Genomic DNA, 20,405 nt, shown 5'->3' with positions numbered 1-20,405 from the left:
CTAAAATGAATCTTGCTGTTCTGAGCTTAGGGCACGTCTGGGATGCTGGGAAGTCCTGTTTGGGGAATTCTCCTTTAGGAGAGAGCTGTGGAGCTATTGGAGAATGGTTCTAGCATTGTATGGGCACCTAGGCTTGCAAAAAAGTTTCCAAGAGTCTCCTGCCTCTTGTGCCTAGATTCACTAACAAAAGTGGGTTCAGTGTCATGAGTTTTCCTTGCAGAATGTTACTTGTAGCACTGTTGTTATTAGTGACCTCTTAATTTTCATTCTGATGTAGTGTAGCAAGTCATACATATTTGTATCTTATCCTCATCCTTCTCTTGTGCCTCCTTGCTGTATTTTGGAGAGTAGTTCTAGTTGGGCGAGACTGTGAAATTCTGCAAAGCTGTCAGAAGAAAGAAGACCTGGAGGAAGAGATGTTGGCGGAGTCTGAGGAAAATGAAGACAGTTGTGAATAATTGTCATTCATATTAGTAATTTGTTGTGTACAGTATGCTAGGAGAAATACCAGTGCATCAATTTCAGTTATATTTCTAATCGGAAGTGTTGAAGATTTCTTGCCAGATATCCAGCAGCAGTGCCGTTTTAATATTTTTTTTCCTTGTCTGTACAACACTTATTCAAGGACTAGAGGATCACAGGAGGGCTCCTGCTTTGTTTGCAATTAATAGTCATTCAGCTTGTAGTGGCAATTCTCATTTCATTGTTGCACTTCATGCTAATAAATTTTAATGTTCTTTCAATGTTGTGGGCTTCAGGGTCATTCAAGTCAGGGCCATCTTCTATGAGCTGCTTCTGTACTGACAGTGTTTCCCAATTTTGTCAGTACTAAACAACCCTTTTTAAAAGATAAATATTGTAGTGGAAAATAAACATAATTGCAACTTTTTCTGTTACAAAAAACCCCATGCCACTAATTGCATGATAGTTGTTCTTGTTGGTGCTGTCACAAAAATGCTGAATCTTTAAAAAAAATAAAAATCTGAACATGTTATATTGCTCACCCTAACACATGTAAAACACTGCAGGATATGGGTCACACTGCCTTATCTGCTACCCTGGTAAATACTCTTTCCACTGAAAGAATGGAGAAGCATTTTATTTTTTCCCATGTGTGTGGTATTATTCCTGATTTCATAATTGTTAAAATCTGGTCTACAGGACTTGAATTGTCAAGGGTCAGTTCTCCTTCCTAGTTTGATTCTCCTCAGATTCTTGGACATACATTGAGTCATCTTTTAAAATTATTGATCGGCATGGATCCATAACTCCATTCTAAATGTTTTTATAATTTCTTTACCTGGTTTTGTATTTCCCAGCTGTCAACACAGCTGAATTTCCCTATGATTCTGTCTGTTGAGGTGTGGGGAAAGAGAAGCTTCTGATGTCTTTTTTTTTTTTTTTTTTTTAAATCTGGTTTTATTTTTCTTTCCCTGTGTCCTTTGAGTGATTAATCTCACTATTTTGGTCTTCGAAGAGCCTTTCCAAAGGCTTGATTGTGCTTACAACCCAGAGGATTGCAGCCTCTAGTTTTGAAATGGCAGGACTGGTTCTATCCAGAATAGTGAGATGAAGCTCAGCAGTTATTGCATACATAACAGAAATACTAATACAGGTAGCCACGCAGTTTATCATGTGGTCAACCTCTTGCAGTGATATGCTGAGCAGAGAGATATTCACTGGGTTTCCTGTAATATTCCCTGGTCCCTAATGTGGCTTGATTAACCTAATTGAGAGCCCTGCTAGGAATTCAGCACCATTAATATACATAAACTTACTAGCTTTGCATTTAGCTTATTGCATATGTGAAAAATTGCACAGCTCTGACCAAACTCAGAATTAAATTGTTTTCCCAGACTGAGCTGGGACAGCACTGAGTCTTGAAGCACTGGTTTAACATAACATTTTGACCTGTGAAAGTCATATTTATTTTCCTAATGTACATAGTGGAAAGACTTCATTGGCTAGAAAGGGCTTTAGAACAGATACATTGATAGAAAAATCAGCTTCTCTCTATAATGGGAAGAGGAGGATCTTTCATTATTAAAGTAGAGGTGCCAGGGCTCAGTTTTCGAGATAGGGTTTTAAATTCCAGTGGGTAGTTAAATGAGATTTTTCTGCTGACATAAATTTGCATAGCTGTGTTGCAGTGCAGATTCCTGCAACTTATTTTTCCTGTGGGATCTTACGGCAGAAACCAGGGAACAGTGTTGTTACAGAAATACGTCCCAGTCTTTTACCTCAGTTGTTCCAGGCAGCAGGTAGACTTGCACAAGACAAGGTTTCTTTGGACAACTAGAACTTTGCAAGCAGTGTATCCATATTTTTTCTCCCATTTTATTTTCATTTGCCCTGTGGCCTTACGTAACACAACCAAATTCTTCTGGCTGTGTTTTCAAGATCATGTAAAACTTCTGGATAACTGTGGAGGCATTTAATAGTTTCAGTGGCAAACACATGGTAGAAAGATGCCATTGTCCCAAAGTTAGGATGACTAGGATAGCTTTTTGAAAATAACTGGAATGTCACAGGGCCATAGCTGTCCAGTGTTATCTGGTGATGGCCATGCTAACTTCCATCAGTCTAAGGCTTTGGGTGCATAACCTGTTTTAGTCCTGTGACAAACTTTGCATACTTAAAATATTTATATTTTATTAAAGATGCAGAAGAAGAAGAAAAACAATTGAAAGCATTGGAACTTAAGATACCAAGTAAGGTATTAGCGTGAATAACATCTGTTACTATTTTCTCTTGAAATGTTAGATGGTTTTATAAAGAAGCCATGTCCCCTCTGTCTACCAGGGGTCTTCTAGATGGTACTGTTGATTTGAATACTTGTCTTGTGTGGGAAAGGAAACAGTTGAAATGTTCTGGAGCTGTTTTTAAGACAAAACAAGTGGAGTGCATACAAAACCATGGAGAACACGGTATCAAGGACAGAAGTACAGTTTTTGTTTCAGACACGTTTGCGTCTTGATGGCTGAGATGGTCATAGTATAAAGTTGTGCTGGCTCCTCTCTGAAACCAGGCAAACTGATGCTCGGGTTTGCTAGGCCAACTAGTCAGTACCTGCAGGTTTGGTCATGACTGCTTTATGCTAATAAAGGTGGTAATGCAGCCATGTCCCTTTGGTTACACTTCAGCAGCTGGGAGGATGAATGAGTCCTGTATGACCACAGATCAACTGCAGAATGATGATTTTAGTGTAATGTTTAAGCATGTTTTTAATGGTTGCCCGTTTTGTAATGTGTTTTGGGCAAAGCTGGAAGATGTTGCAAATCCAATGTTGGGGTGTTGTTTCCAAATTGATGCAATTAGGAGCTGGTCTCATTAATGTTGTTAATGTCAGCATGTTCCAAAGAAGGGAGGGGTGTTTATTCAGGTTGGTTTCATATATATTCACTTAATTCGAAGTTGTGTGAGTGTATTTTATATTTTCTGAATATATCTGTCACATCCTACCTTGATGGTGACAGCATATCGTACCGCACTGCGTTTCTCTTAGTGTATCTACAGTAGTGTCTAATGAACACTCCTGCACAAAGGCTGTTGTACATAGTGCAGCTGAGTGAGTTCCTGTCTGACTCTGTTGCTTTTCACTCAGCCCTTTACCTTTGCAGTTTGTGGAAATTTCCCTCCTGTTACACTGTGGCCAGGTTACAGCTAACCCTATGTCTATTCTTGGGACCAGAGGAGGAATGCAAGACACTTCTTTCTGCATCAGTACAGCAGGAAAGCATTTTTGCAAGCTTGAAGCAAAGAGACTGTTACATGGTGGGAAGCACTAAGCACTTCAGAGCAAGCAAGGTAAGGTCTGGCCGCACATGACCATTTGCAGGAGAGTTTTAAACCCTTTGCCACAGCAATTTACATTTTTGCCTGTGACATTGGTAATGTGCTGTAGAAGTACAGTCCTTTATATCTTGAGATATTTTTTGTACATTCCTTCTGATGCAGTTGCTCATCTGCTGAGTTTCCTCTGTAAGTTGTGCAGCTTTTCAGTTCTAATTGGTTTAGCCATCTTTCTTCTCATAAATCCCAATACTTCGGCCTTGCCAACCAGGAGGCGACCCTCTTGGCTGTGTTAACTCGGTTTGTGCCTGCCTCTTTGTTTATCTACTTCCTGTCGTCTCTGAGATTAACTTAAAATAATTCTTTCCTTTAGTAGCCCTTTCCAGTTTTCTGCACTACCTTTATAGGTTGTTCATGCTGTGCTTTTCCTTTTCTAACTTAATTTTTTTTCTTGTTTAGAAGAACCCTGTTGGTATACGGTATTAGGATCTCTGCTGGAAACCAGTAATATGTTAATTCTGGCTGAAGTATTGGCTCCCTACATCTCTTATTGGTTTCTCAGGAAATGATGGCGATAGATACCCATATATATAGTTACTCTGTTGAGAAACCTACATTTTTGCAAAACACTTAAGAATGTGCTTGATGTGAAAAATATGTTCACCCAGTTGAAAGCAACAAGGTGCTTCATGTTCTTAAAGTTAAAGCACTTAAGCATAAGCTTACCAGCCGTGCGTGCCTTCAGGCTAGATAATAGAAGTATGAGGGTTGTTTTGTATTTAAATCAGCAGATAAAAGTGGCCTTTTAAACATCATTTTAGAAGGAATCACAGGCAAGAGTCGGCTACTTTTAAGGTGGATCTTGACAAGATGGCAAATGTGTGTTTGTGAAGACAAGACAAATGTGGGGCTTGTTCTGTGTTTACATTTAAGCCCAAGTTAGTAAGTTTGTTTCTTTGACTAATAAGTTATTTTATTAAACATTACTTTATCGACCCTGGTTGACATACTGCTATGTTGTGAAGGGCAGTAACAAAACTGATGAAGAGAAGTTTGATCTACGTTGGAAACTTAGGCAAATAGGCGAGGTTTGGTTTCTGTGTCTGTTTTACCAAGGAGGTAAATTGTACCTGTCTTTGGCTGGCATGGTTTACTTTGTTATCTGTACAGGATAGGACAGTAACTCTCCCCATTTATGCATGGCGTAACAGCTCAAAAGAATTACCCAATTGGTAGCTCCTTAAATAAGCATCCATCCAGGTTCATGACTGACCATGAAGTTTCTCATGGTTCAGAGTTTAATGTTACAAGGGAATAAAATACCTTTCACTAAATGATAGTGAAAACACAGTAGGAGGTATTTTGTTCAGGGAATACAAGCTATTGTCCTACCCTCGTCCAGAAGGCAACATACATCACGCAGAAGATGTCTTCCTTACATTCTAGCTAAATCAATGTTATTTCTTCCAGAATACTGCTGCTTCCGTTCCTAGAGATAAAAAAAACATAGCTCACTGTCAGTAGATAATTCTTCCTCTTGGGCTTTCTGTCCTTGACCAGTAGAAGTGTTTATGTTTCTTAGACAAGGAAGACTTTCTTTATCCCTGGAAGATTAAATTGCCTTGCTGGCAAATCTGGCTCACTAAAGAAACAGAGGAGGAAGAGCAGATAGGGAAGAAATAGAAAAGAAAATAATTTCAGTCTATCTTTACAGTGTGCTATTGTTAGGATATCAATTACTATCATATATCACTTATATCGCAAACTTGTCATAGCTTGGGATATTTCTTTTTTTTTTTTTTTTTTTCCTCTTCAAGTAGTAGAAAATATATCAATTATCCATAGGAAGGCTTTTTATTGCTGGACTCACCATTAAGGTATAGCCATGATGCACAAAGGGATTTACTTTTTAACATCCAATTCAGAAGGATAAGTATTAAAAGATCATTTTTTTTTTTTTAATCCATTTGTGCATTCCATGGGAATAATTGCAGAAAATAGTGCCCTTTTCAACTTTCTCAGTTGGCACTGCTCTGTTTTAAGTGCTGTGACCTTGCACTACAGAATGGCTAAGAGTGGTAGGTTAAGCAGTGTATTTTATAACTGTGGGCTCTGATTTAACACTGTAACACTCCTTCTGATGAGTGCAGAGTGCATTCAGTTACTGTAAACATGAGTTTTCCAGAATGGTGTGTAGAAGTAGAAAGAAGGGTAATGAACTGGGAAAAAAAATACTGCTTCTCTAATTGACAGAAAGGTCTGCAGGGAGTCAGCCGGGCTGCACACAGGTGAGGCAAGCAGGCTGTGGTCTGTGATCCTGGGTGGTGGTTAGTTATTGATGGCTGATTACCAAGAGACAGCTGCAGTGTGTTTAGCTCTTAGCAGTGTTTTTTTTGCTTCCACTGCAATCAGACATCAACTTGCAAACTTTAGATATGGATCTTCCCTTTTCTCAGTGATGCGGGAACAAGAGCTGACTTAACTTATGTTCCTTGGAGCCCAGGTATTCATCCCACCCTTAGAAGGACAATGCAGGTCCATCACTACAGTGCTTGCAGGACCTTCTGAGAGCAGCTCCTGTCCCAGAGGCTTTGCTTTCAAGCTTCAGCATTGACTGTGGCCAAAGCAAGTTTGTCAGAAGGGCTCCCAGCTCTCACTGGGAGCAGAAGACAGAGGGTGGATAATGAATAGAGCTAAAAGGTGAGAGGTGTCTTTTACTTCAGCTCTCCTTTGGTCAAGTTCTCCCTCCTTGATCTACCTAGTTCTTAACCTAGAGTCACTTCCCTATTTCCTTTCAATTAGAGCTCAGTCCTACTTTTCTGTCCCTTCCAGTTTGTGGAGTTTAATCCTCTCAATTCTTTTTCACTTGTATTTCTTCTTTTCTTTCATGACTCAGGATTTTTTTTCCCCCCTTTTCCTTCATGCTATGTCATTTCTTCTGGCTGGAACAGTGTCCTCCTTTTCTGAAAGGAAAAAATCAGTCCAGCAGGAGGATTAAAGGAGATTTTAAAATAAATTCATAGGGAGTCTCAACCCCGTGCAAAAACCGGAAGAAAATGGCAGTGAGTTTCAAATAAAGTGAGCTTTATTTTTGTACAGTGTAATCTAATTCATAATGTTATCAATATGTATAAAAGCGTAAAGAAAAGATGGCAGTAGGGGTTACAAAAAACATAATAAAATCAAAAGCCTTATAAAAGGTATAAAATTAAACTTCAAAATACTGTGGAAAAGGAGAAAGGGCCAGGGCCAGAACCATACATTGCAGGCTATTCTTGAAGAAAAAAACAGCTTTGGAAGGATCTAAAAGTGAAGCCAAAAGATGGAGGCTTGTCAAACTGGCAAAAGAGAAGCCTGTCTAAGCCAGTTCTAGCTGAATAGTTTAGGAACTGAGGAGGAAAGGAATGTTAAGCAATTTTTGTTTATGTTGTATGCGGAAAGAAAATAATCACAAACTTTCTTCTAGGTGAAGGGGATCAGAGAAGTGCTGTCAATTTGACTTTAGTGTTGAGACTTTAAAAAATAAAAAAACCCAACCTCTCGGCTTTCTCTTCAAACTTCCTCTCTGTCTTTAAATAACACCACCCCCACCACCTGCCAAATTAAAGATTTCAATAACGATCAGTCAAAAGGACAGATTCTTCTTTAAGCTTACTGTGTTAGAGGTTAGACCACAGGTTCTCTTCCCCCGTGATGAACATGATTAAAAGCATTGGGATTCCTTTTCATACCAGAGTGGAAAGCAAATAATGCAATGGAGAACCACATCAGTAATGCTCTACTCTTAACACTGCATTTCATACCAGCTGCAGCTGCTATTAGCAGGGTAAAGATCTGGATAACCTCTATCCATTTTCCCCAAAGTGGAACTGTTTCTGCCACCCGTTCAGGCCTACAACTTGTGGCATGGGCACAATGCCTTGAAGGCTTACGACCTTTTGCTTGAAATAAAAGCAGAACTGAATGAGATTTTGATGAGAGAACATCAATAAGATAATGACAAGTTGCATCAAGAGATACACCGTTTATTTTCTCTGTCATAGGCATGGTTACCATTATTTTGCCCTGAAGACTGTTTTCAGGTTATTGGACTCTACGTAAGTTGCTTTGCGAGTGTATTTTATAAAGGCAGATGATGATTTGCATCGGTTCTTGTGTAGGAATCTGCTTCGTTACATAATACAGCTGTTACCTGAACTGTTCTGCCTAGGGCCTGTGCAGCATTATGGATCATTACATTTGAAACGAGGAATGCTTTTTTCAGTTACACGACTAAGCAAGTGGTGAAGTGGGTGAATCTTTCCTTATGACTTGTAAGGGAAAGGTTGCTGTTCCCAGTTAGCTAAACTGTTCTGACTCCAGAATGGACTCAGTTTGGGAAGTGACGAAGAAACCTTAGACAAAACCAATGGATTTATAATTTTATTAATACCTTGGGTTGTTCCCGAGTCAGAGCTGTTACTTCTACTTGGGCCTAACAATGCTTACTTTTTTCTGATGCTAGAAAAATGTTAGGCACCTAAGACTAACGCATGTTACTAGTATTAGGCTATTCAAGACTTGTCAAATAAGCAAATTCCTAGTTTGGCTTTTCATAACTCAGATGTTTAATTTTACTGTTGTGTTTTCAGAATACCATCTTAGTAAGCTGGTTCGTTTGTGTTTGAGTTACTTCTAAATCTTCTTCTGCTGAAACAAGGGAATGGAGATATCTATCCCAGGCTAGGGAAGTAAAGAACAGAATCTGTGACCATTCCCTGGCAGGCCCTGGTCAGGCCTGTGTGTCAGGCTTGGTTTTCAACCCCCCCAGACCCCCTGATGTAATTTTCAGCTCTTGTGTGATACCACCTGCTAATAGGAACTGCTCTTGCAGAGTTCTTCTAGCCATAATAACATGCACATTGTGTAAGAATAAAAACAGCTCAGCTTTATTACGTGGCTTGCATGCCTGGTAATGAATAGAAGGAAGGTGCACTCCTTCACGAACAGCAAAATTTAATATAGTCTCTTCCTGGAGTTGCACCAGTGGGACTGAAAGTTTATCTCAGCATTCCAAGGGCAATAAAAATCTAAATTTAAACTGAAACCTCTTACTGGGGCAGGAGTACCCAGAGGCTATGTACTGTTCAAACTTTGTTTAGGTCATAACTGCTTATGTAAAGTTAGTTTATACCAGCTAGTTAGGTTTTATGGTTTTGAGCAGTACCTCTGTTACTCGGAGAGACACAGCAAGTGGAGAGGATGCATCTGAAAGTTCAGCTCTGCTTTACTATTGCATTTAATTTAGCGTCTTACTGTTTATGCACAGCTATGTGAAGAAATCCATAGCTCTTAACATTCATTCTGCAGACATCTTTAAATGTACTCTTAATTCATTCCCATACTTAAACATCTCAGATAGTTGGGATTTAAGGTCAGTATGAAAGGAGGAGGTGCAGAAGATACCAGGTGAAGGCTGGCTATGGCAGGTAAACTCTTTGTTAGCTATGAACACAGATTGGAAAGACTGAGTATGAAAAGTAACCAGATGCTGGCCAGTGGGCTCTCGGTTCAGAGTTTTTCTGGTCCGCTGGTGGCTTGTTCTCTTTGCATGTAGTTTTAAAGCTGGGGATAGGAAGAGGAGAAACTCAAATTCTATTTCTGTAACATGAATATGAGTAAGACAGGATAAGGGAATCTGTTGGAGGTTTTCCTGAGGTCACATGAACAATCTGGTGGCAGGGACATCTGTGAAACACCATATGAGATTATAAATTGCCACAGCCAGTATTCCCAAACGCTTACTAGCTCTCTTCCTTCTGGAAAGGGTGTGACTCTTGGATTTAGCCACTGTGAAGGAGAAGGGGGTGTTGGAGGGCCATAGGAGGGGGGGTAGTTTTGGCGAGAAAGCTTGAGGGGAAGCATTATTCTTGCTTAGTGGCATTTTCTAGCCATTTCCCAGCCATTTTCCATCTCTGCATCTCACTTACATACATAGGAATGCAACCATGCTTCTGCAGAGCATGCAGGGAGGAAGGGATGGAGAGCAGGTTTCAGCACAGTTGAGCTTTAGGACACAAATGCTTTCTCCATTGTGGCTTGCAAAATCTGTCAGCCTGACTTAGCAGAATTGAACATTTCAACTTTTCTTGGAGCGGATATTGATGTGAGCAGCCATGGGATGTGAAAAGTGCTGGAGCTCTGACTTCTGTGAGAGAAACTGCAAATTTCCAAGCGTTTAAAATGCAGTTTCTGGGTGACTTGGCTAATGATTAAAGTTAGCAGCACATGTTTATTTACTCTCAGTTTGTTCATTCTTTGAAATAGTTGTGCTATGGGAAGCATGCCCAGTATCTTTAAGGTATTTGATATGATAACGAAGATTAGGAATTACAGTGAATCAGACTAAATTACATAAAAATACCTATTGTTATTCAAGAAAGGTGAAAAAAAAAATGTTTCAGCATGTTGGAAGACTAATATGCATGTGATATAATCTCCAAAACTGACAGTCTCTAAACTTATGGATAAGTACACAAAGAAAATAGTTGAAGAGAAATCCTTGCCTTTTATAAATGTCAAGATATATTTACAAATCACCTTATGTAGTCTCCTGATAAATGTGCCAACTTCTTTTTGTTTCTTCTGCATCTTAACTGCCAGTCCCTCTTTTCCATCAGCTCCTGTTTTATGTACCATTTGTCAGTTTTACCTGCCTTCCCAGATCTACTTAGATTTCCTTTCATCTTTTGATAATCTGCTTCACCATGACTACTGCATCCTTCTGATTTCCTACACTTTTTGCATTCACTGGCTTCCAGCCATTAGCATTGCAAATTTCTTTTCAGTCCCATAAAAGTGTTTTAATACAGTTATAGGGTCTAGTCCTTTGTTGTTTGTGCACTGAAATTCCCACTAGTCAGGTTTCTTTTGGTGGGCAGGCATGCAGGGTTTCCCCTGATGGTCTGTTGTTGTCCAGGCTAACAGAGCCGTAGCTGACTCAGCTTTCCTGAAAACTGAGAATTGCAACATACTTTCTTCTTTTCCTTGTCTATCCCACCTTACACATACTACATTCAAAGTTTTCTTGTTAGTTTTATTACAGCATTTTTATAAGATCGTTTGTCCTCACCGAGGCAGCTTTCCAGGCATGAGCAAATGTTAAGCTATTCCTAAGATGCATGCATGCATGTTTCGGCAGTACTTACCACCGTGATCTTAAAAGATAAATATTGTTACTTTTAACCATGGACATGCTAGAGCCTTTTGAACGAAATGTTGCTGGATTGGATTGTGTTAAGATCGGACAAACACCTAGATGTTTCTAATCTTCCCCAAATTTATGGGGGTATTTATAAGAAAAAAGGTTTTTGCTTCTGTTAAGTATCTTCTACATGAGTAACTTTTGCTCTGACCCTAACTTTCTGGGAGCTGTAGAAAATACAAATTTTCAAAGCAAATGAAACGCAAGTTACAGCCTTATAAGCTTCTCTGGGACATGGCTGTTTCTCTTAACTCACTGGAGACATTGCTTCGGGGAAAAAAAATGTATTTGTTCTCTGTGGCACTTGTTTTTTTTGGCTTCCTTGAAACAGCCGGTTAAGGAGCTAGTTGGTTCTGATGGCAATAGCAGTTGCATTTTTGTACTTTGTTGCAACGAAGTATCTGACTGTGGTTTTAAAAAATGTGAGAGAGAAATCACAGCATGGGTAACATTTCTGTTGTATGTTAAACAACTTCTTCACTCCTTTGCTTCACAAAGGCACCTAAACAATTCCATACTGATAATTTAAAGCTGTTGGTATCATAATCAAGTACTCTTCTGTTCTTACTTGCATGGCTTGCAATAACTTTTTGGATTTCTTCATAATTATTCCATAGTCTTCATATTGCATGTTCTTCTCCATAGTCTCATGGACTGATTTTTACTCACAGGACCAACAGTTTCAGCTCCTTATCTTTTTGAAAGATTTATTACGCAAGAGAAAACACAAAGAAGAGAATTTACAAATGGGACTGTGCGCACAGGAATACATAGTGAGATTTGCAAAGGCCTAGTTAAATGTTCTAGTAGCCACATGAACATGTTACAAAGATTTTGTAATGCCTGTTGATTTTATGTGATCATGGTGCAATGTGTGCTACAAATATATTCCTCAGGGAACATGTAGAGAAGGTGCAGTTAGTTACTACTTGCTGTTAAAAATCACAGAGCTACTAGAAAAAGAAAAATAATCAGCTTTAGTATCTTTTATGTTCTCTTAAATGATATTATAGTAATTATATTTTAATACACAAGTTCTTGGTAGGTCATTAGTGGTGTAACTGTGCATATATGTGCCTGCTTCAGAAAACAATTCAGTCTATAATCTCATAATGTTGAATTCTACCTAGCAGTTTTGTTTGAACTTAATTTCTTTTTCTTCTAATGCTGTTACCCTGAGAGTTATGAGACAGGCATCAGCTGACAGCACCAGAGGAAGGATAGGTATTGGCAATGGCATAAAAGCAGAAGGGGAGGAAAAAGAATAGCTATTGTAGCATTTATCAGTATTCTATTAATAGTCTGCTCAGACACAACTCTGGAATAAAATAGACATTCATACTGCAATTTCTTTCAAAGGTTGAAGCTATTCATCTGCTTGGTTACAAGACAAAAGCCTAAACCTTCCAGATATTATAGCGGTTTTATTGTATCATTATATTAAGCAGATACACCTTAAAAAAACATTGCCTTAGGTGCATATATTCGACCCCATTCCCTCTGGAGGGAATGCAGATATGGACACCCATCCCTTCTAGAGTGCTTTTTAAAATAGTGTCTTTACATGTGAAAACAAAATGGTCTATAGCCAGATATTCCAAGCAGGTAACAGGGGCAAGAAGCTTTTAGTTTAGGGCTTGTTTGACCACCCGTTGAAGTGTACAGAAGGACTGTTGTTTTTTCCAAGGAGTTTTTATTGTTTTGGTGAAGGAACGTGGTTTTGCTGTGTGTAACCATGTAGGGATATGCTCCACAAGAGCTTACTCTTTTTACTGTACAAGAGACTTGAGCAACAGGGTGGGAAAGGTGTCCAGAGACAGCAGTGAAGCCTGTGAGTTCAGAAACCCACTGGACGTACTGCTGTGTGAATGTACGTAAAATATCCATGGAGGCCTTTGTGATCCTGATTCTGGGTGGCAGCTGTGCTGTTACCCGTGCTCTCTTTCAGTGCCCTTAGTGAACATACACTTTTTAGGCTGAAATAGAAATCCTTATTCACAAAAGTGATGCACTCGGGGTTTCTAGGGGAGGATAGTCTAGATCCTGGTCTGGATTCAGACCATCTAACTTGGGTATCTAAGACATCTGGATTAGGAGCTTGGGAGCACTCTCATGTGGAGACCATCTGACTTGGCCTCTGCAGATGTCTCACTGTTTCACCTTGACATTACATTTCTAGGGCTGCTGCTTTCCTAAATTAGGGACCTCACCAACGTGCTGTCTGTTAGGGGAATGACACTGGGCTTTGTTGTGTAGTGGGTTATACTGGCAAGCTTGTCAACCCCAGGTCAGGGGGGATAAGAGAGGGGAAAAAAACCCCAACCCCCCAAAATGGGTCAGGCACTTGTTGGCTTTGCATTAGCAGACCTGTGACCTATTGCTAGTTTTCTATTGGAAGCATTGCACTTACAAACTTAAAAGTCAACATTTTCTTTGAGGTTGATGGGCTTTGGATTTTGTCCAAGGTCTTACTTAAAATAGCTCATTTCCTCCTTTGGTACAATGTGATTGTTAAGTGGGGAGAAAGGATTTTGGTGAACGATATAGGTTGTCAGAGATGGCGTTTCAGAGTATCCAAAAATGCTCCTCAAAATGTGTTACAGTTACCCAACATTTTCCTCAGGAAAAGCAGGGGATTCATTAAAAACTTAAATGCTTTTCATGTACTCTAATATTTCACTTTTCTGTTAGTGAAGTCAGTCAGTCTGGTTTGTTTCAAGTTTTAAGATGTGTAGGGAAGTTTAAAAATTAAAAAACCCCAACATTTTGGATTGCAAAAACAAGCTATTATTTTAAATTATGGTTGAGAAAATAAGCTAGAATATTTAACTCATTTAGAAAAGCTGTATTTTCTTACAAATATTTAAACTAATAAATTTGCTCTTTTGAGAAATTGTGTATTCTGAAACGAAACTGCCATTTAATTTTCAGTTGGAATAGTTTATTGTTACAGTTGTTGACCAGAGACAGTTAACTGGGATCCTTGATAAAACCTATTTAGTCAAAATATTAGAACACTGAAGTGGGTTCAGATTACATTAGAAAGCACTTGTCATGTTCAAGATTATTGACAGAGAAAGAAAGATGAAAAAATAAGTAATACCATATCAGTATTCCCATTTGTGTAGTCTGCAGTCAGTCATGTGTGTTTAGATTTATGCAAGCTAAGTGAGAACATTTAAAGAAAACAATGCTTTCAGGTGGAGTGATTTTCAACGCTTAAATTTAAGGGTGATAATTGCATTGTTTTTTTTTTAAGGACAAGCAGTATTTAGTGACTGTAATAATTACAGTAAGGTCTTCTAGTTTTTTGCTGTTCTCACTAGCCAGGCCTTGAAGGGAAATATTTTGTGTGCACGTTTCTGTTGTCTGCCTTGTGTCAGAAAATGCATGTAAAATGCTACCGAGTCTGACACCTACTTTGTCTCCAGTGTTTTCCGTGTGTAAATGACTACCCAGCTGCATGGAAATAGAAGAAATGTCTCCCGTTTCAAACAAAACTTCCAGCCTTCTGGGGGTTACTCTCCATTGAAGTTAATGGAAGGGAATGTAACTGGGCTTGTTTTGTATGAGATAAACTGGCATGAGAAAATCTGAGAGATGAACTTGGCTCTCCTTTTTTGGTGTAAGTTTCTTGCAAGTGAAATGCATAGATGCAATTAAATTAACCCCACTGCCAACCAATTCATGTATGAGGGGTTTTGCCATACAATTTTTTGGATCCAGTTTTATGGACAACATTGAGCTTTGTACTGTCTCAAAGTCCTGAGAGCAAGCTTTTTGTCTTAGATAGCTGAAGTAAAGAGAGACACAGTTCTAACTATGAATGAAGATTTTAAGATTTAACATTAAAAAGGTAAAACAGAAACCCAGTTACAAGAGAGTAAGCTTTGCTGGATGCACTTTTGTATTGCAATATTGTAGAAAAATCGCTCACTAGAATTTTTTTAACACAGAAGCATAAGAAGATAATTTCCTTTTTTGACATGCTTTACCTTTGGAAAGTTACTGGGCTGTTGACAGGTACAACAAGACATGTGCTATGCTTACATGCTATTAGTGCTTTAGGCTTTGAAAAATGTCTAATGCATTGGCATATCTGACAATTTAGGGTATTAGTTAACAGTAAGACTCTGTAAATAGAGTGAATTTTAGCTACAACTGCTGACTTGAGCATTCAGTCAACATTTGCAATACAGAACTGAACTATATACAACAAATAATGCCATTTTATGCTATAGAGATGGAAGCTGGCGTTACAGTATGTATGGTTCAGTCTGAGAGCAATGGTAATTGCAATATATTGAAGTTTTGCATTGTAATAAAAATAGAGACCATTAGTGGATACCATTTATGTCATTAGTATTTAGTGGCTGTGTGTTGCAGCTTTTTTAGTGCTCATAAAACTGTCTCTGCTTGCAGATATGTGACAGCAGTGGTATAAATTTAAATGTTTAGAAATCCATAAGACATAAAATATAGATAGTAAATAGGGGCATAACATTATAGACAGAACCTTAATAATTTGGCACACAAATGTTTATATATTTGCATGTCTAGTGTGGAGATTAGCATAATGGTGATCATGTTTATACTATGGAAGAACTTGATTACACAGAGAATAACAAATAAGGTAAAAGCAGCAGAGAATTCTTCCAGGTCCCCAGGAGGGAATTGGTGATATTGGAAGGTACATCCTCTACAGACATCTGGTGGGATATTGATTTTTCTCTTTATAGACTTTTTACTAGTTATCAACACCTGTTCCACTAACTAGTATTACAGTTGTTCTTAAGAAGTGATTATGTTAATTAACCAATAAAGAAAAGAAAATAAGGTTGTTAGGGAACCCTAAGATAGAGATTCGCCTGCGCTTCTTTAACAGTAACGGAGCCAGCCAGCGTAGGGAAGGTCATGGAAATGTCTAGACCGAAAGAGCTACCTCTTGTCAGGAATGTGGAGGCTGTTGTGAGGTCAGTGAAGGAGCTGGCTGAGGGAAGATGTCTTTGGAGGATGGGGTGGGAAGGAGTCCAGGAATATAGCACAGGAGGATTTCCTGTGTTCCACGTGAGCCAAGCGTGCAAGCCACATTGGGCTTCCCAGTGTAAGATTGTTCAAGAAATTCAAGAAATTGGGAAGCCTATTTGATTTCTGTGTAGAAGATCTCTGGGTAAGCCGTCGTCTTCCTTTGATCTAAGGAATGTCACTTGGATTCTGCTGGCAGTTACTCTAGGATCTTCGAGGTTCCCACCAGGGCTGATTTGTCCTTAGGAAGTTCCCACCAGGGTTGATCTTCCTTTAAGAGACTACCCATTGTGCTTTACTGTCCCTGGTTTCTGTGTCAGTGACAGACTTGAAGCAAGAGATTCTGAGACTTGTCTTCTGCACACCCCATCCCCATCTTCTTCAGCTCTGACCTTTACATCCTGGAAACACCCCGGAGGTTTGTCACAGAGCTCTCGGGGGATTTGGAAATCAAATTACACAGCGCTAAGGGAGAACACAGAAAACTATAAAACCACTTCAGTCATTATGAGTTAAGTGACGGGAAGCAGTGCTAGAGACTGAATGTTTCCAATTAATTTTCCTTTCAGAGCCCCTTTTCTCAACATTTTTAAGTCTCAGTGTGTACAAATGCTTTGGCAACGTTAGTTGTGTCTTTCAGAAGAAAAGAAAACCTTTGATAAACCTTCTGAATCTCTTGACTAAATAATGATAGTGCCCTGACTTTTTTGGATCTTTGTGGTTGGGTGGGAAAGATGATTGTGGGAATGTACATTTGCAGAAAGCTTATGGCTTACATGGGTAGTTTTTCAGGAGCTCAAGTAATAAGCAGAAGTGAAACATAAGCTTTCTGTACAGTGAATATAAATAATTCTTTCTGTGCCTCCTAGTATTTCTTACAATCTTAACGTTGAGAAGTGTTAAACTGGAAATGTTACTGTTCTTTACAAAACATATTTTTGTCTGTTTATCCATTCAAAACAGACTAAAATGTAAATCTGTAAAATGCTTTCCATCTTCAAAGCAGCTATTTATATTCATCTAAATTCTGAAATCTTTTTGAAACTTTCATTTTTATTTCTGATTGTGGGATTCAGTGTCACTTCTTAGCACACTGAATACTGATGGCTTTGAACATTATGGTATGGCACAAAGCGATAACTTGGCAGTGCGTGCCACCCTGCTGAGAGACAATTCTGAAGAAAAGTGATTTTTATGCTGGGGTTTGGGCTGATTTTAGAATTAGGGGAAATATTAAAAGAGCATTGAAAAAACCTTTTAATTCCTCTGTATGCTAATAAATTGCTTTTGCTACCTCAGTTATCCAAGTAACAGCTACGTGAGAGCAGAAGCTGCTTTCTGAGGCCATTGTCTACATAGAACTGTACTAAAGCCACTAAGGGGTTGAAATCATAATACAGGTGAACAGATGAGTTTTGTGGTAGAGTGTTATGTTTGACTGGGTCTGTGCACACTTATCAAAAGCATATGTAAAGGAAGAAGAGTATTAGAAAGAGAAGTGGGCTTTCTGAAACCTATTGTGTCGTAAGGTAGAAGGCAGAAGACTGGGTCTCTGGCAAAACCTGGGTGAATCTGAAAAAATGCCATACTTCATGGTAGTTGTATTGGAATAATTGTAGTAACTGTAGTTACCGTAAAGCCTGATACTAAATCTGAGTGTAGCATATTCCTTTAAGCAGGACAAGCAGATGTAATGTTTTGAGTTGGAAATGAATATTGAAATTGTGGTACTTTAAAGTACCTGTAAAGCAGATTTTCTTATTCTTGATGATGTGTTTTCTCTTCCTGTATTTTCTTACCTGTGTTTTTTAAGTTCACTTTTTTTTCTGACTGCTAGGTGATACTTGCTATCTAGTCGCGCTCTTGGACTTCCTTATATCTTGCAGGTCAACAGTATATTATCCCAGATTCTTACAGGGCATTCAGCCTTATTAGGTTACCCAAATTACTACAGGTCACAGCTGAGATGCATTAGTGGAATTTAATAGGAAAGCTTGCCCAGTATAGGCTCTGCTGTTCTTACTGCTTGTTATTGCTTTCATAAGAAGCACAGGAGATTATTGAAAGATATGTTTATAAAATATACAGTGCGGTACAGCTACACACCAGGTTTATGCCAAATTAGGTCTTGAACCTGAATGGATTTGGGTGTTTGCTGCAGTGTAGATTACAGTTCATGGTGTGACCTCACACATGTAGGTTGGCCTCCTCCTGGTTTATTTAATCCGTCTGCAAAATTGAGAAAAACAAGTAAAACAAGTAACTCCATGAAAAAAACAGGTATGCATCTGGGCTCAACTGTCCTGGGTAAATAAATGACAGAGAAGGCAGTTCCTCAACTGAAAGGATAATAAAGAGGAAACATAAGTCCTTCTGTCTCCTACACACATTTATCATTAACTTAGTGGGTACTGTGTTTACATTTATTGGGTATGTTTAGTCTCACTGGACTTCCAGCAGAACAGATGTGGGATCATTGTCTTTTCCTGCAGTTCGGTACATGAGAAGCACTATGTGGTTAGTCTTATTGGAATGAACATAGGCAGCAGGCTTTAGTGACTTGTGAATGAATCAATAAAGCATGTTCCTGTAGGTTTCTGAATTGTCTCTTTCATTAAGAATGGAATTGGACAGCAAAAGATCAATTTTTGTGGCGAATCAGAGGGTTCATTTAGACTGTTGATCTTTGGAGTCATAAGGCTTCATGAAAAATATTATACAGGATTTAAACTGCAACAAGAATCATAAATAGTTTAAATGTCCTTTTTCAGAGCACTTTTGTGAACTCCGAATCATGAGACCTGATCTTTAGCAATCCCTACCGTTGACTAAATCAGTGGAAAGCTGTTAAGCTCCCACAGCTGAGGAACATGGCTCATGGAGTGGCTGACGTGTCTGGTAAGAGACAGTTGGGAAAGGAAGTGTTCACAACATGTTACTGTTGTCTGAGGATGTGACTGAGAATCAGGTCTTTGTATATTGTAATTGCTTACAACAGCTCTTGACGATTGAGATGTATGATGTAATTAAACTCTGCTTGAAATGCAGTCATGCTTTAGAATCACCTAAAGTAGTGATTACAGGTATGGAACAGGCTTAAGTTTTGGCAGAGAGATGTTTTAAATCTACATATTTTTGCGTTGTCACCATGTGGCTCTGAAGTTCTGAAGAAACTTACCTTCACAGATGTTGTTCATCTGAAAATTCTTTCCTTGCGTGGCATATACAGACTTAATTGAGTGTGGTAGTACACCTTGACAGTATGCTTTTAGGATGGTATAACTTGCTTACGGATAATGCAATGTTCATCTTGGAACCTCTGCTTTTGGGACACACATGTGCCTTTCTAGTGTTTTGAACCAAAGTTAGTCTCATGGGCAGACTCGGGGCAGACAAGGGCAGTGCTGCATTTGCAGTTCTTGTTCAGTAGGAATTTGTATTTCTAAATTCTGAGGGAGCTGGGGAAACATGGATGAGCTGCAGTGCTGAGCCTAGGTAAAAGTCAGCTGAATCAAAATCAAGAGCAGCATCAACAGTAATACTTAGAAGCACAGAGTTTTATTAGGAGTTGGTAAATTGCCAGGCATTACTTTCCACAGTGTTGTAAGACGTTGGCCATTAATAAGTTGCTACATATTCCAAAGCAAGGCTAAACCAAATACATTATCATAATACAGATCACCACCTGTTATGTATACATAGCTTTAGCTTGCATCTGTGTACCTGCAGAAAGTAACAGTGTTCTCCAGGAATTCTCTTGAGAGGCAGTTACATTAATTTTCTAGTAATTACAATGTAAGAATTGATTCATATTGCCTGTGTACAAAGAGTTTATGAATCATTCATTGCTTGGTGGAAACCTGAATCTTGATTCTGCCCTGTTGTTCCCTCCTTGGGGCACCTGTATTGGCACCCTTCTTGGCTGCAGAAGCATGTAGCGTTAGGTTAATCCTTGGAGGATGCTCATAAGTGCAAGACATACAAAATTAAAATGTTACAGCGCTGCTTGTGGTGCAGTAGTAGTTGCTGGTGGTGCAGTGCCTTAGTGGGTGGGTTTCTCGTTCAGTTTTCTGTTAAAAAGTCATGATTTGTAATACTTTATTGTTGCATCGCAAGCCTCAGTGGTCAGGAACTTATTAAGGATGGGTGAACTTTGCAGGATGTAGAGGTGTGGCTAAGGTAGCAGAAAGCTGAATAGTTTTTTAGAGTGTAATGAGAGGTGTACTTCTCTCTCTTGTGTTTTCAGGGGTAAATATTTCCCTTTTCAGTTTTTGCAGGATACCTTATCATCCAGGAGTTAGGAGGCAGTGAGCCGAAGCTATGTGCTTTCTGCCTAGAACAGAGC

General features: G+C 38.9%; 1 long non-coding RNA gene across 1 annotated transcript in view; it reads left to right on the top strand.

The window, feature by feature from the left end:
• Positions 1–20,405, top strand: part of LOC114011176 (uncharacterized) — a 30,478-nt gene that overhangs the window by 1,184 nt on the left and 8,889 nt on the right. The window lies entirely within an intron of this gene.

Source organism: Falco peregrinus, chromosome 14 (genome assembly GCF_023634155.1).
Source record: "Falco peregrinus isolate bFalPer1 chromosome 14, bFalPer1.pri, whole genome shotgun sequence".
NCBI lineage: Eukaryota > Metazoa > Chordata > Aves > Falconiformes > Falconidae > Falco > Falco peregrinus.
The sequence above is the reverse complement of the archived record's forward strand: the minus strand, read 5'-3'. Positions and strand labels throughout refer to the sequence as shown.